Source organism: Saccostrea cucullata, unplaced genomic scaffold, assembly GCF_032062105.1.
Source record: "Saccostrea cucullata isolate Sc308-1 unplaced genomic scaffold, CSIRO_AGI_Scuc_v1 ctg3714, whole genome shotgun sequence".
Taxonomy (NCBI): Eukaryota; Metazoa; Mollusca; class Bivalvia; order Ostreida; family Ostreidae; genus Saccostrea; species Saccostrea cuccullata.
In genome coordinates, this window is record NW_026934169.1 from 1 (window position 1) to 15,975 (window position 15,975).

The following is a 15,975-nucleotide window of genomic DNA, read 5'->3' on the forward strand; positions in this document are numbered from 1 at the left end:
ATTGTACGCACAATGGAGATTTCTCAGGTTGCCTTACCGTTCGCTCTCGTAGAATGGTCAGTCAATCATGCATTTTACTCACTTCTGACACCATGTATCATTATCAGTTCCTGGGTATATGTCATTAAAGGTAGAACCACGTGTTGAGTACTAAATCTAATTTATTCCAGAACGAGACAACTTGGTAACACAATAGGTCGTACATAAGATTATTCGTATTTGATTAACTCGTACTTTTATACATATGTTACAAACCCTATGTTATTTACTGGATATTTACAATAAATTAAGATTTATAATGCACAATGTCGATGAATTTCTACTTGCTTTGATTTATCTAACCAATAAAAAATATTTTAAAGCAGTATTTAAATGTCTAGAGATAGCATCCACAAGTCAAATTTCATATTTAGTATTTACCGCTTGAGTTATATATCAAATCAAAGCTTATTAAAATCATTTAAGAAAAATATAATTTTGATATTTTCTGGTCAAGCATTGTTACTAAAAATAGATTGCGAAACGTAACGGTATTGCCTTAGTGTGTGACCACTTTTCTGAAGAAAATATCTTGTATCATTGAGGTCAAAACGTAAGAAATAAATTCAAAATATATTCTCTCTCTTCTTTTTTCTTTTACCCAGAACCAGAATTATTTAAGTTCAATTGCATCAAACACATAGATTGACCTGAATCGTTAGATAGTGAGAGTCTTCTTCCTGTGTACTGGTGTCTCATTATATCGCGGTACTTAATCCTTTTGCATAAAAAGTGTTATTCCAATTTTTTACTTTTAACTTTCATCAAAAAATATTCATAAACCAATCTATGGACTAACTTTTTAGTGTAAAATTATTTCCCAAGCTTGCATCGTTTAAGTTATTGTCTATTTTTAAAACAGGAAGTCTTATTTACCTCCAAAATTTGAGAGTCTAATTGTATCGCGGTATGGGAAAACATGGAAACTTGTAGATGACATGGACCTCAATTTTTATTTTTGATTTTTTTTTTCAAACGAATGTTCCATACTTCTTAATCATCAAAAAAGTAAACATTCAGACAACATAAATATATTGTCTATCAATAAAAAGAAAAAAGGCTATGTATCCAAATCATTGCGGCATACCGCGATACAACGAAACCCGCGATATAATGAGAATCGAGTATATAATTAATTGGGTCAAACGAGACACGCAACGTTACGTTGACGTTATGCTTATAAAAAGACGTCAACAAATCCAATCAATAAAAATTATCACAAATTAATTTTTAATTAAAGGAAAAATACTAAATTATTTTTATTATTCTTCCATAGTATAGCAATTGAAAACCTACAAAAAAGCATCATTTACTAGATTATATATATCTCGTTAAATAGTGTCATGTTTTCGCTAACTCAACAGAAGAAATACAGATTATACTTGACTGGTTACACCGCAAAAACCAAAATTTAAGTATTCAGGTAAGGAGGAAGAGATAGTTTTTCATGGACTTATAATCATGAAATTTTAAAGTTTTTAAGTTTAAACTAGATAACGCAAAAGAAATAAGCTGAACAAAAGCTCAATCGATTTAAACTGTAATATGCAGAATTTGAATTCAACACAACTAAAACCCCTGTGTCAACTCTTTTAAATATATTGGCAGTTCTTTTGTTTGCAAGCTGATTTTTCTTGAATCTCTAGAAATTTAAAGACTGTTTTTATCTTTTTGTAAAATTAATCTTTGGGTTAGACACAACACATGCAATAACAGGATTCAGTGGCGGATTTAGAGGGGGGTACATCCACCCCCACCCCCTTAAAATTGTCAAAGTTAGTGTAAATCATAATTTCGACGAGAAAATGTAAAAATGTCTACTCGGTAGGCATCAAATTTACCTACAAAATCTCTAGAATCCTAGAGTTTCCGTTGGCTTCGCACCGAGGCGGCGCCCAGACCCTGCCTATATTTTTGCCACCCCCCTTTTAATTTTAAATCCTGGATCCGCGCATGGGATTTATAGAGAGTTGGAGTGATATCCACTTATTATACAAAGGAAACTTAAAATCATGAAAGTTTTATGTAAATTAATTTAAAAAAATAATAATAACTGCATTTTAAATTCTTCAAACAAATACATTTGATATGATGCGGAGAATTGATCCAGAACGAGTATTGACTGGTAGCGTGATGTTAATCTTAAATTATTTATATCAGGTATCGGAGAGTTATATTCTGAATAAATTGATAATTATATGTAATTAAAAAATAATTCAAACAATTATATTTGAACTGGATATTTAAAAAAAAAACTTGCGGAATATTAATCATAAATATGACAGCAGCATGTAATAAATTCTGAAAGAGAAAAAGAAGGGGTAGGGATTTAATGTAAAATTAGTTTGAACGACATTTAGTTAAACATTTAGATATTTCCTAATGTGTGTTAAAGGTTGTCCAAATTGTTTGTGAATTATTGAAGCTCTTTATCCTTTTCTTTCCCTTTTTTCTCTCTCTAATTTTTTTTCTCTCTCTCTCATTCTCTATCTCCCTCTCTTTATCTCGTTTAAAATATTTGATTTGTCCCGCTTTCGCGAAGGCGACGAGTCTTTTAATCTTATTCGTCTGTCCGTTTGTCAGTCAGACTGTAAATCTGTTCGTATGTCATTAAAATTTAACCTTGGTCATATTTTTTGAACTAGAACAGAGAAGAGAATTTTTATATTTGATTCATGTGTTATAACTGTGACAAGACCTTTCTAAATACACTATAATTTCTTTTTACCCCATGACCTTGATCTTGAAGTTTGACCTACTTTTCAAAAACTTGAACCTTGGTCATAACTTTTGAATGAGAAAAGATACATATATATATATATATATAGTCACAAGCCACGGTTCGGAGTTCGCTTACTATTATGTGATAGGTAATAGATCGTACTGTCCTCTACAAAAATTTGAATTTTTCAATTGAAATTTGTATATGACAGAGGACAGTACATTTTAGTCGTGGTTTGTGACGATGGAAAAGATAGGGCTTTCACATTTCATATGTATATTACCATTTCTTACACTATGGATTTTGACCTTTGACCTTGAACCTTGGCATTTTACATACTTTTCAAAAATGTTATTTTCCCCTTACAGCTTTTGATTGAGAAGAGATAAGGCTTTCTTATTCGACAAGTTCATTATGTGTCAAACCATCGCGGTTTGGCGCAGACCATCGGACTTTGGCGTGACCATCGGACTTTGGAGTCCCATCGCACTTTGAAGTCCTACATATATACCCGCTGGCCGATGCTCATAAGGAGCATCGCCTTTAAAACAAAAGAGTTACGTAATGGTCAAACTAACCGATCCTCGCGAGGAGCATCGGGTAATCTTTGTAATAATAAATGTTTAAAGATTAATTTATGTTTCATAACTCACAATAGATCATACGTCATACAATGTAAATGCTGAGTGAGCTTCTCAAACATTTAAACAGCGGCATAAGAACTGGTCATGATAATACGTTATTTCGATGTAATACTTTTCTTATGTATATATTGTTTTTCATCTATCAAGGAGGGTAAAAATTATAATCTAATGAAAAATCTGCATGTAGCAAAAAAATTAATAAGTTTTAAAACAGCGAAGGGACGTAAACAAATCACTGATAAAAGAAGTTGAGTTAACAAGGCAGGGCGACTTTTTAAAAAGATCTTTATTAAAGAAAATAATGAAATGAATTACTTCAAATGTAAAATTATTTCTGAATGAATACAGTAGTTTCAATGTTATTGTTGACAAACCAATCGAAGAATCGTTCGTGTAACGTGCAAGATCGTGCGTGTATCAGACTCAATCGTTTGCAATCGTGTAAGACTGTTGAACGTGTAGAATCGTGTACGTGAAGGATAGTTCGTGTATCAGGTTTAATCGTGCGTTAATCATGCGCAACCGTTCATATAAAGTGGTCGTTCGTGTAAGTTGTGAACCATAATATATGTAATACAATTATTTTCTTACTTATTCGGTGTACTAGATAAAGACAATGAACTCCCTGTGGATATGATAGTTCAATACTAGATAAAGACAATGAACTCCCTGTGGATATGATAGTTCAATACTAGATAAAGACAATGAACTCCCTGTGGATTTGATGGTTCAATACTAGATAAAGACAATGAACTCCCTGTGGATATGATGGTTCAATACTAGATAAAGACAATGAACTCCCTGTGGATATGATAGTTCAATACTAGATAAAGACAATGAACACCCTGTGGATATGATAGTTCAATACTAGATAAAGACAATGAACACCCTGTGGATATGATAGTTCAATACTAGATAAAGACAATGAACTCCCTGTGGATATGATAGTTCAATACTAGATAAAGACAATGAACTCCCTGTGGATATGATAGTTCAATACTAGATTAAGACAATGGACTCCCTGTGTATATGATAGTTCAATACTAGATAAAGACAATGGACTCCCTGTGGATATGATAGTTCAATACTAGATAAAGACAATGAACTCCCTGTTTATATGATAGTTCAATACTAGATAAAGACAATGAACTCCCTGTGGATATGATGGTTCAATACTAGATAAAGACAATGAACTCCCTGTGGATATGATGGTTCAATACTAGATAAAGACAATGAACTCCCTGTGGATATGATGGTTCAATACTAGATAAAGACAATGAACTCCCTGTGGATATGATGGTTCAATACTAGATAAAGACAATGAACTCCCTGTGGATATGATGGTTCAATACTAGATAAAGACAATGAACTCCCTGTGGATATGATGGTTCAATACTAGATAAAGACAATGAACTCCCTGTGGATATGATAGTTCAATACTAGATAAAGACAATGAACTCCCTGTGGATATGATAGTTCAATACTAGATAAAAACAATGAACTCCCTGTGGATATGATAGTTCAATACTAGATAAAGACAATGAACTCCCTGTGGATATGATAGTTCAATACTAGATAAAGACAATGAACTCCCTGTGGATATGATAGTTCAATACTAGATAAAGACAATGAACTCCCTGTGGATATGATAGTTCAATACTAGATTAAGACAATGAACTCCCTGTGTATATGATAGTTCAATACTAGATAAAGACAATGAACTCCCTGTGGATATGATAATTCAATACTAGATAAAGACAATGAACTCCCTGTGGATATGATAGTTCAATACTAGATAAAGACAATGAACTCCCTGTGTATATGATAGTTCAATATTAGATAAAGACAATGAACTCCCTGTGTATATGATAGTTCAATACTAGATAAAGACAATGAACTCCCTGTGGATATGATAGTTCAATACTAGATAAAGACAATGAACTCCCTGTGGATATGATAGTTCAATACTAGATAAAGACAATGAACTCCCTGTGGATATGATAGTTCAATACTAGATAAAGACAATGAACTCCCTGTGGATATGATAGTTCAATACTAGATTAAGACAATGAACTCCCTGTGTATATGATAGTTCAATACTAGATAAAGACAATGAACTCCCTGTGGATATGATAATTCAATACTAGATAAAGACAATGAACTCCCTGTGGATATGATAGTTCAATACTAGATAAAGACAATGAACTCCCTGTGTATATGATAGTTCAATATTAGATAAAGACAATGAACTCCCTGTGTATATGATAGTTCAATACTAGATAAAGACAATGAACTCCCTGTGGATATGATAGTTCAATACTAGATAAAGACAGTGAACTCCCTGTGGATATGATAGTTCAATACTAGATAAAGACAATGAACTCCCTGTGGATATGATAGTTCAATACTAGATAAAGACAATGAACTCCCTGTGGATATGATAGTTCAATACTAGATAAAGACAACGAACTCCCTGTGGATATGATAGTTCAATACTAGATAAAGACAATGAACTCCCTGTGGATATGATAGTTCAATACTAGATAAAGACAACGAACTCCCTGTGGATATGATAGTTCAATACTAGATAAAGACAATGAACTCCCTGTGGATATGATAGTTCAATACTAGATAAAGACAATGAACTCCCTGTGGATATGATAGTTCAATACTAGATAAAGACAATGAACTCCCTGTGGATATGATGGTTCAATACTAGATAAAGACAATGAACTCCCTGTGGATATGATGGTTCAATACTAGATAAAGACAATGAACTCCCTGTGGATATGATGGTTCAATACTAGATAAAGACAATGAACTCCCTGTGGATATGATGGTTCAATACTAGATAAAGACAATGAACTCCCTGTGGATATGATAGTTCAATACTAGATAAAGACAATGGACTCCCTGTGGATATGATAGTTCAATACTAGATAAAGACAACGAACTCCCTGTGGATATGATGGTTCAATACTAGATAAAGACAACGAACTCCCTGTGGATATGATGGTTCAATACTAGATAAAGACAATGAACTCCCTGTGGATATGATAGTTCAATACTAGATAAAGACAATGAACTCCCTGTGGATATGATAGTTCAATACTAGATAAAGACAATGAACTCCCTGTGGATATGATGGTTCAATACTAGATAAAGACAATGAACTCCCTGTGGATATGATGGTTCAATACTAGATAAAGACAATGAACTCCCTGTGGATATGATGGTTCAATACTAGATAAAGACAATGAACTCCCTGTGGATATGATGGTTCAATACTAGATAAAGACAATGAACTCCCTGTGGATATGATAATTCAATACTAGATAAAGACAATGGACTCCCTGTGGATATGATAGTTCAATACTAGATAAAGACAATGGACTCCCTGTGGATATGATAGTTCAATACTAGATAAAGACAATGAACTCCCTGTGGATATGATAGTTCAATACTAGATAAAGACAATGAACTCCCTGTGGATATGATGGTTCAATACTAGATAAAGACAATGAACTCCCTGTGGATATGATAGTTCAATACTAGATAAAGACAATGGACTCCCTGTGGATATGATAGTTCAATACTAGATAAAGACAATGAACTCCCTGTGGATATGATAGTTCAATACTAGATAAAGACAATGAACTCCCTGTGGATATGATAGTTCAATACTAGATAAAGACAATGGACTCCCTGTGGATATGATAGTTCAATACTAGATAAAGACAATGAACTCCCTGTGGATATGATAGTTCAATACTAGATAAAGACAATGAACTCCCTGTGGATATGATAGTTCAATACTAGATAAAGACAATGAACTCCCTGTGGATATGATAGTTCAATACTAGATAAAGACAATGAACTCCCTGTGGATATGATAGTTCAATACTAGATAAAGACAATGAACTCCCTGTGGATATGATAGTTCAATACTAGATAAAGACAATGAACTCCCTGTGGATATGATAGTTCAATTGTGTATGCTTACTTCCCTATGACACCTGGTTCCTTTTTCTTGTTTAAGAAGAGTGTCTTTGATAGTAGTTCTTTTCCTTTGTATTTCACGTGGATTACAAAATGGACACATTTTCCATCTGTTGTAATGTAATGAAGACTAATTTGTCGTGAAATGCTATTTTTGTAATGTGTTTTTAATCTACACGAAACAGATGTTTCGTATTTGGAAAAGTTAAACCACTTAGTTACGATGCCCACTGTCGTTTACAAAAATTTTACATCATTTATTCTTTTAACAAACTCTCATTCTCAGAAATTTTCCAAATACACATAAAATGAAATGGTACTTTTTCCTTTTTTCGATAAACAGGGAAGAAATGCTATTTTTGAAATGTGTTTGTAATCTTCACGAAACAGATGTTTCGTATTTGGAAAGATAAAACCACTTAGTGACGATGTCCACTGTTTTTACAAACATTATACATCATTTATTCTTTTAACAAACTTCCATTCTCAGAAATTTCTAAATATAATGTATAATGAAATGGTACTTTTTCCTTTTTTCGATGAACAGGGCAGAAATGCTATTTTTGAAATGTGTTTTTAATCTACACGAAACAGATGTTCCGTATTTGGAAAGAGTAAACCATTTAGTGATCCATGTCCACTTTTTTTACAAACATTATGCATCATTTATTCTTTCAACAAACTTCCCAGAAATTTTCAAAATGGTCCTTTTTTCTTTTTTTTTATGTATAGGACCGGGTATATATATACAGCAATTCTAAGCGAGCTATTCTCAAATCCAAGGGACAAGATGAGGAACCTCTACATTTGTTTAACCGTAAGTAACCTGCATGGCTTCTTTTCTTTTTACCGACATCTTTATGTTTTGTTATGCAAAAAATATATACACTTTAAAGCAATGCTGAAATAGAGTATGTGCGTTTTAAAAGTGATTATATGAGTTTTTAGTATTCGTCTTACAAAACGTAAATAAAAATATGTTTTTTTATTATTATACTGATATTTTCTGTTCATAACTGCATGATTTAATGGATAAGAAATAATTATTTGTTGTTTCGGAGGGTTTTTCACCTAATTATTACAATCCATTCAACTTTTTTGATGACAAAGCAATAGAGTAAAACGTGCGTGATCATTCATATAAGATGAGAGATCGTACGTGTAGCAGGTTTAATCGTTCGCAGTTTTAATCCTGTGCGTGCTCATTTCATTTTTAAAAGATTTTTCGGAAATTTAATCTTTTAAACAATTTTTTTTTGTTTATTGTTCTACATGTAAAAGGAAGGAAATGTCATTCATAAAGTTAAATATTGAATTGATGATCGCATTAAAACACGTAAAATCGGGTCGCGAAGCAGGTCAAAATTTAGTAAGTTACAGACAATTCACTAAATAATGTCTGTAGTTATATTCTCAGTAAAATGGAGCAAAAACAACAAACAACCTAGAAATTCAAATTAAGAATTGTTACATCAATATGTGTACAAAATTATGGTTTTATATTTTGCTTTGTTGAAAGGAAATCAACTTGAGAAGATTAGTAGTACTTTTTGAAAATGACAAAAACGATAACGTTTTAGAACGTCACGTAGAAGCAGATACCGAAGCAATTTTGTGTTTTTCTCAGGAAAATCCTGAATAAACTCTAAAAATGTTGAAGGAATCAAGAAAATATGTCACAAGCGAGTTGTGTCTGTGTGTACAAATAGTACAGACAATATTTAAGTGTAACTGTATCGGATGAGGATTGTATCATTTATATGTTTTGAATTGACCCCTTTGTGTATTACGTCATCAATTATGTGAAGGAACACAGAATTAAAAGCATGGAACCGACGCCATTCTTATGTTGTATCTACAGGCTAGTAAAAGCTTTATGGGACCACCTGAACCTTAACACAAGGATGACCTGTGAAGAAACGGTTTTACTGTAAACATCTAAACAAAACTTTAAAATTTGAAACGTAAATGAAAGACAAAGGCGCTTCAGAGTTGCTTATCCTGTGAAAGCAGAGTTAAGTGCTAAAAGAAATTAAAACCTTAACAACGAAAATTATACAATGAGATTAATTCTAAAAAAAAATTGTCAAGTATAAGAAAAAGAATTTAATGAATGTGTATTGGAATATTCTGTGTGAAATGTATAGGTATAGTATCTATTATAAATTTTCGATGCTATGTTTTGACGTTACATTGCCGTTTTGTGTGCTCCGCGGGTACAGAACATGTTGATTTGAAAATGAAGTAAATTTATTTGTGTTAATTCGAATAGAATGAAACTTCACACACCAACAAAACAAATATTTTTACATATTATAATGTGCTTGTTTTGAATTTCCAGTGAGAAGTATAACGAAGATGGACATCGTCCACGAACTTTTCGAACAACTCTCGTATTAAATCAAAAATAAGTAAATGAATTCATTATTTCGATTATTTTTTCAAACGTATGTAAACAACGGTGTTTCTTTTCACGTAGTCTCTTGTCTTTGAACGTTTTTCTTGCAGGATTAAAACAGGTACCCTATGTTGAACCTGAATGAAACAGTCTAAATATAAATCAAATTACATAGTTTTCATTGACTCCAATAAGAACTTTTTGTTATTGTTAAGCGCCACCTTAAAACAATCTTATACAAGCTTTGAACAGAACAATTCCTAAAAGGTTAATCTCATAGAAATGCAGAATCTAAATATTCATACAATATAAATAATTCAATGTTTATTGAAAATCTTTTGAATTGAATTGAACATATTTTATTGACAATTAAAGCCAAAAGGATAAGACACAAGTTCTGACAACTTAGATAGTCTTCTCCTCATACAAAATTTTTATAATATTGCCAAAATAAAGAACAATTATTTTCAGTAACAATTAGTAATGTCAAAGACAGTAAACTCTTGATACCAGAACACAATACTATATATACAAAAAATAAAGATTTTTCAGAGAATCGACCACACTCTTTTAAAAAGGTATGAATAACTTTAAAAATTTCTACATTTTGTTGATCAGAGAATGAATCAACACCCCATAACATCAAATGTACATCTATAATGTACAAATTGTTGAATGATAATAACTTATTCATTAGAGAATATCTTGCTGTTGCATATTTTCTACAAACAAAAAAACAAATGATAGGAATCCTCTATTTGTCCACATGAGCAATTCGGACTGTCAATTAAATTACAGCGAAATAGGTCAAAATTTAAAATACAATTATGTCTTAACCTTGTGTGAATAATATTCCAAAATCTCTTACCAAAAGAAAAAATAATTTGGAGGTTTTACAATATTGCTTGGCAAGCATTTTAAAACATTTTCATAGGAGTTGCCTCCCTTATGTAAATTTTAGTTGCATTCAACTTTCTAATAGTATCTGGAATAAAGGATTTATTGAAAAGTTCTAATCTGCATTTTGTCAAGGAATAATTGGAGGAATTTCTAGTAGAGTATTGTGAAATGTTGCCTCTAATATCAGGTACTATATTTTGAATATAAGTAGGTACTAAATTATTGTGTATTTAGTACATTGTTACTAGATTTGTTCGATTTCTTCTATTTTCCAATGGTTCCCATCCAGTTTCCAGATAAAGTGAATTTTTAGAAGCAATAAATGTAAGACCTGTTACAATTCTAGCAGCAAATAGTTGAACTTTCTCAAGCTTTTCTATGTCTGCCTTTGTACACCCCGACCAAACTTCAACTGCATATTCCAGTTGTGGTCTGATAAAAGAAATATACATCTGGGACAAAATATCCCTTGAAACATTAAATTTTAGTTTTTTCAGTAAACCAAGTTTTTTGTAAGCCTTCTTTACAATGATATCAATATGATCAGACCATCCCATATTTGAAGACAGAAGTATCCCAAGATGTGTATGTTGTGTGACATATTCTATTTGACAGTTATCAAAAATTAGATTTGGAAATTGCTGCACAGCTTTCAAATGAAAAAATACAGCTTTTGTTTTCTGTGGGTTGAATTTCAACAGCCATTTTTCGACCATTCATGTAATACTTTAAGATCTTGATTAAGATTTTGTTCAATATGATTAATATTATCTGAACATTGTTGTAAAGAATTATCACCAGCATATAATCTACAGACAGATATCATATTTTGAGCAACATCATTTACATACATCAAAAATAAGAGTGGTCCAAGTACAGATCCCTGAGAGACTCCAGCTTTTACATAACCAATGGAAGAGAGCAGATTTCTGTACTTGACTTGTGTTCTATTGCTTAAATAATTTTCCAACCATTTTAGCATTTTACCATTAATTCCGAAGTTTGAAGTTTATGAATGAAGCTTTTATGCCATACTCTATCAAATGCTTTGGATAAATCACAGAACACCATACAGCAGAATTTACCTTCATCAATACTTTTCACAACAGAATGGTACATTTCTAGAAGTTGATACACAGTAGAGTGCCTGGGTAAAAAACCTGACTGATATTTATAAAAAAGATTTTTTTAATGTAGGTAATTGTACACATGTTTGAAAATAATTCTTTCAAATATTTTACTTACACAACTCAACAAAGAGACAGGTCTTTAATTTGAAGTTATAGAGGGGTCATCCTTCTTAAATAGTGGAAGAACATATACTAATTTCCAACATTCAGGAAATGTTTTTAGCATTAATGATTTATTAAATAAAATACACAGTGGTTTTGATATAGTATTTTTACAAGACTTTAACATTTTGTGACTGATGCCGTCTGGACCCACAGCTTTATTGATAGGAATTACTGAGATTATGTCTGTAATCTCATATTCTTGAATTTGTATTTCTGGAAATCTATCATGACATCTAATTTCTATATTTGGAAGTCCATGGTCACTGTCGTCTAAAAAAGTGATAGATGTAAAATACTTATTTAAGAGTTCAATCTTGTCGGAGTCTAGTATTGCAAATTTATCTGTGTTAGTTTCATTTATATACTGAATTGGTGGTATTTTACTCGTCGATTTAGTGTGAAAAAAGTCTTTCAATAATTTCCAGTATAATTTTTGATTATTCTTATTAGCATCTTTTAGATGAGAACCAATGTTATCGTAATAATTAGTTATGGCACGTCTTTTTCATGTTATTAACCTTATTTCGTAGTTTACGATAATTGTTGCGATCAGATTCTGTTTTAGTTTTTTGAGCTTTTTTTCCTAAGTCTATTCCGATCACGAATAGTTTTCTTTAAAAGAGAATCCATCCATGGTTTATCGTTTGGTCTTATGGTTATTGTTTTTTTCGGGTATGCATTGGTGAATTATAGAATTAAACTCCTCTGTCAAGTTTCTTTAGCAGAATCCATGTTTTCTGTGTCATCAATAATGCTATTCCAATCACTTTGTAATATGAGTGTATTTAGGAGTTCTATATCTGCATGCTTGACATCCCATACTTTGCGTTTGTATTCCATATTAAGGCCGTTGATCTGATGAATATACATGTTAGTAACCCTATGAACATTAAGTGTATGAGCACCATTTAAGGTGCCAGAATCATGTACATGTATAGTTTCACTGATAATTATAGGATCTATGAGAGTGCCTGTGTTACAAGTGATTCTTGTTGGTTCAAGTATAATGTTTGTTAATCTGCCGCTTTTCAAAATTGTATTTACTTCATGTGATGTATTTAGTTTTAAGAAATCAACATTAGGGTCACCAAGTATTACAATAGTATTCGAAATATCACTGGCTTTTTCAATAGAACAAGAGAACTTTTGCCAAAATGTACTACTACTATGTGGTGGGCGATAAATACAGCATATAAGAAGGTTTCCCTTTGATTGGGGTATTTCTATCCATAATATTTCTGTATCAATTGGTTCTAAATCTATTCTACGACTTGCCTTAATAAAATTCGAGACAAAAATCATTACACCTCCACCATGGAAGTTTCTATCTTTTCTAAAAATACTCCTAAAACTTTGTATAAATAAGCTTTCATCTGTTATACTTGGGTCCAAGTGATTTTCACTAAAACACAATAATTATATCAAAATCATGTACTAAGTACATGAGGGAATCAATCTTATTTCCTATACTTCTGATATTGAGATGTAAAACATCAAGAGAATTTTCAACATTTGGACCTGGATTTGTTTCAATATCACCTGAGCGTAAAAGTATGAAAAACAGAAATAACTGTGCAAAAAAATGAATGTTGAGGGACCAAAATGCCAGAGACCTGCATTGTTGCTTTAAAACACCAAATACAAACAGTAAATTTTTAAAAAGATTTGCAGTTTTAAAGATTCTTATAGCTGACCTTTTAGTTTTCATTAATGTTTCTTTTTTTCTTTTCTAGGTTCTTTTGATCCTGCATCTAGCGCAAGCAAGACGTGATGTAATGGATCGATTCTCCACTAGGTAAATATGAAAAATCTTTTTATATATTGTGATGTTTGCATTATTTTTTTTTTTCACTTTTAGCAAAAGAAAGGTAAAGGAATATAGAAATTAAAATTTCTTTTGTGTCATGAATATGACTTAAATTGGATAATATATAAAATACTTTTTCTGTAAGTGCAAGAGAGTCTATAATATCAAAAGAAGACAGATGCATAATATTGTAAATATTTTTTAAATGTATATATATTGGGGGAGGGGTGATTGATGAATATCAGATTTTCAACTTTTTTTTCTTTTATGTATTGTATGTATTATTAACATACAAAAAAATATTAGTTCAAAATGGAGAAAATCCATGTTTTTTTAATAATACGTTTTTTGAATATTTTTTTTCTTTCAGTGAGAGAGATCCCGAGAAGTCAAAACAAGATGGAGGGTTAATGATGTAAATATTTTTTCTCATTCTTTTTTATTTGTTTGTATTTAATGTTGAAAAAGAATGGTAAAATTCAAAATAAAAATAATCAATGTTTTTGTGTTTAAAAAAAATCATTCAATGCGATTGGTCCTGAGAGGCCAAAACTAATTAAATGGGTGATGAAGTAAATAATGTTATTATTATTATATTATTAGTTTAATTTTGTTATTGAAAAGGGATTGGAAAATTTCGAAATGGAGATAATTATTTTTTTTTTGTCTACTATTTTTTTCCCTTTCAGTGCGAGGGATTCCGAGAGACCAAAACAAGATAGAGGGGTCATGATGTGAATATCTTTTGTTGTTGTTGTTGAAAATAGTAATGGAATTGCAAATATTACAATTTTTAATTTGCCGTTTGTATGCCTTTTATCAAAAAACATTTTAAAATTAAATTTTCTATGTTATGATGTGCTATTAATTTTGTTTTCGTTTCAGTACGAGAATCGCACGGGCGCCCCCGGACTATCCGTGGGGTTAAATGTAGCTGAAGGTAGTCAACATGCCGGGCCCTTGGGGTACAGATCCATATTATGAAAAGATGATGACTGACCCTATGCTATTTACTGGATATTTACAATAAAGATTTATAATGCACAATGTCGATGAATTTCTACTTGCTTTGATTTATCTAACCAATAGAAAAATATTTTAAAGCAGTATTTAAATGTCTAGAGATACATGTACAGGGCAATTCCATATGAGGGAATTATTAACAATATGATTTTACGATTAAAAAAAGCCACGTTTTACAAAGTTCGGCACTTAATATCAAAACTTATTACGTGTGTAACGTGCCATTTCATTGAATATAAAAATTATTTATAAAGTGGTTTCTATTGAGGTGGTGTAAGCAAGAGTAATTCCCACGACCGCTATATATTGTACGTCGAAATTCACAGATCATTTCATTATTCATCCAAGTTCAATTTGTTAAACTGGTTACTGAGGTAAAGATACCACCACTTTTCTTGTGAATACTGGTTTGTTAAAGCCTCTATTAAGGTATCCGATCCATATTAGCCCCAGATTCAATGGAATTGAATGCATAATAGATATGTATGGGCTTAATACTCAGTGAAGTTAGAACTAATTTTTATTTTTTTAGTATAAAAATGTAAGAGTGGGACATGTCCTAATTTTTTACCTTTTCCTGCCCTTGACGAATTATCTCCCTTTGATTTTATTCAATAAAAATTAATTAAAAAAAAAATGTTCGATAAAAAAAATTATTTCTAATTGTTTTTCTATTCCCAATGATCAAATACATCTTTCCACCACAGCATTTTTTGATATTTAAAGTATTTAATTTTTTTATCTTAAAAAACTTACTTCTTTCCATATACTTCAATGCAATTTTCAATAATTAATTTCTGCTTAGGTGATAAAATTTTTAAAAATTTCTCTTGGTAAATCCCTTTCTACTCTAAAATGCTTTAAAATAATATCAGGATATTTTACAAAAAATTGATATTTAAGGTTAGAAATTTTGGTCCTTATATGGGTCGGATACCTTAAAGCTGAACACGACTCGTAAATAGGCGTACGCCATTTTCGATATCATTATCTACGATACATCGACACGAGGGTATTTTCTACCGATTCATTACACCTGACTGCTTTATTGTCACGGATATCGGCGTTGAATAGCAACCCGTGTTTGAGCTGGTTATCCTGCATTAATTTCGTTTACATGTTATTCCAGTTACGTGTTTCTGTGTTTG

General features: G+C 31.4%; 1 long non-coding RNA gene across 1 annotated transcript; it reads left to right on the forward strand.

Moving 5' to 3' along the window:
- The first annotated feature begins 13,730 nt into the window (after nucleotides 1–13,730).
- On the forward strand, nucleotides 13,731–14,855 carry LOC134240068 (uncharacterized). Its single transcript, XR_009986349.1, has 4 exons — nucleotides 13,731–13,792; nucleotides 14,175–14,219; nucleotides 14,494–14,538; nucleotides 14,690–14,855. It is a non-coding gene; the product is annotated as an uncharacterized LOC134240068 (long non-coding RNA).
- The last annotated feature ends 1,120 nt before the right edge of the window (nucleotides 14,856–15,975 follow it).